The sequence below is a fragment of the Eurytemora carolleeae genome, unplaced genomic scaffold (assembly GCF_000591075.1).
Source record: "Eurytemora carolleeae unplaced genomic scaffold, Eaff_2.0 scaffold53, whole genome shotgun sequence".
NCBI classification, from domain to species: Eukaryota; Metazoa; Arthropoda; class Copepoda; order Calanoida; family Temoridae; genus Eurytemora; species Eurytemora carolleeae.
Genome location: NW_019396380.1, coordinates 521,795 through 524,218, shown reverse-complemented (window position 1 = coordinate 524,218; position 2,424 = coordinate 521,795).

The following is a 2,424-nucleotide window of genomic DNA, read 5'->3' as shown; positions in this document are numbered from 1 at the left end:
ATGTTTGGGGAGGGGGGGGGGGGGGGGGGGGAATATGAGCGTAAGGAGGGGTTCGACAAAATGAATAAATTAATGAAACACCTCTTACAATGTTTTTTTTCAAATATTATTTAGCTCCTTTAAAATTTCATTTGACTTCTCGGCCTTTCTCGAATACAGCTACAAAAATTATTTTCAGAGCTTAAAATTGAGAGAAAAATAATTAAATCCACAATTAATTAAATCTTCTCTATTTTGACATTATCAGCATTGGAATAAGTAAAGAAGTTTTTATAATAAATTTTATATTTTCAGAATTAATTTTCCAGGGATGTTCTGGCAAAACATGGATAAATTAATTCTAACAATTTTGATAAGCGCTCTTTTGGTTATTTTTTAACCAGTTTAAGTAAGTAATTATTTATTTATGAAAAATAACAAAAACATACAAAAATAGATTTTTCAGGAGAAAATATTAAAAACCTATTGGAATATAAAAACACTTTTGATATTTAGACACCCGGTAAAGAAGTTACAGAAGAAGAAAAAAGCACTTGTTTTGTCCTTTTTAAAAATTGGCAGAATCCAACAAAATTAGGGAAATCCAACAGAATTAGGGAAATCCAACAGAATTAAGGAAATCCACAGAATTAGGGAAATCCAACAGAATTAGGGAAATCCAACAGAATTAAGGAAATCCAACAGAATTAGGGAAATCCAACAGAATTAGGGAAATCCAACAGAGTTAGGGAAATCCAACAGAATTAGGGAAATCCTTATAAAAAAGTTATTAAAATAATAAATCGTAAAAAAATTTTATGTTATGTCCAACGTGATAGGACGGGGGTTTCCAATTTTTTTTGGATCAATTTGTTTAAATTTGGTTCAATTTCGTTCAATTTGGTTCAATTTCGTTCAATTTGGTTCAATTTGGTTCAATTTGGTTCAAAATGGTTCAATTTGGCTCAATTTGGTTCAATTTGATTCAATTTGGTTCTGTAAAAGCCTTACGGAACATTTCCTGGAGCTGATAAGAATAATAATTGACAAATGGGTAGGGGGGGGGGGGGGTTCTCCGTTCCCCCTGTAGTCTTTTTTAACATTAAAAAGGCTTGTACAAGAACGCTCAAGCTTGAAAAATGATGTTATAAAATGTGTCACATGTTGATATTTGTCAAAAGTAAAAATAACAATTTTTCAACGTACTTTTTTTACTTTATTAAAATCCTCCCTAGCACCCTAACCATTGAAAGCAGAGGTCTAAATTTGAGAAAAAATAGCCCAATCAGGGTAGGGTTAACACTTTTGGAAATTTAAGGCGGAACCCATCTTTTAACTGAATAGTAAATATATCTATCCCTTATAGATGCTACATATTACACAAAGCTAGGTGTAATGTGACATGCTGAATAGTAAATATATCTCTCCCCTATAGATGCTACATATTACACAAAGCTAGGTGTAATGTAACATGCTGAATAGTAAATATATCTATCCCCTAGATGCTAAATATTACACAAAGCTGTGTAATGTAACATACTGAATAGTAAATATATCTATCCCCTAGATGCTACATATTACACAAAGCTAGGTGTAATGTAACATGCTGAAAAAAGTTTATGCATGCAATTATTCCATGGAATTGATCCTGAAAAAAATGGAACAGACATATTTTCTATTTGAATTCAACAAAATTTAATTCAGAAGACGACATTTATTTAATTTGACTGAAATTTAAATGTCTGTGGAATGGTTTACTGAACTAAATACCTGTTTAAACACGTCAATGTCAGAATACAATGACACTTTTTCTTTTCCTTTGCATAGTTTGCATGACAGGCTGCACACACGGTGTAAAAAATTGTTTGATCCTTTTCAATACGTTTAATGGAACATTATGTAATACAAATACATGGATATTCAGAAAACATAAACTCTTCGAATATGAGCCTTGTGTAATACAAATACATGGATATTCAGGAAACATAAACTCTTCGAATATGATCCTTGTGTAATGCATAACGTAGTGTCGGTCTTTGGGTTGTGCAAATTTCAGTCAACGAAACGGAGGTTTTTGAAATTTAACGGAAGAGTCTCTTTACGGACGGCAAAATCCGTAAATTTTTAAATCGTTAACTAACGGAAATAGCCGTTTGTGAAAAAAAATGTAAAAGTTGAAAAAAAGAAACGGATGTGTTTTAAAATATCGGCGACTAAAAATTTAATGAAACTTGCAGACATTTTTTTTCATGTATTTAGATGTTTTTGAATGTTGTCTTAACAGTTGTCCAGCTATATTCACATAAAATAATCGTTAACGGCTCGTTAACGACTGGAACCATTAATGATTTATAAAATACATGCCCTATCCCCTTCTAATGTCAACTTTCACATTATTTATCATTTGTTCTCGTGTTATCTGGATATCTCTGCCCCCCCCCCCCC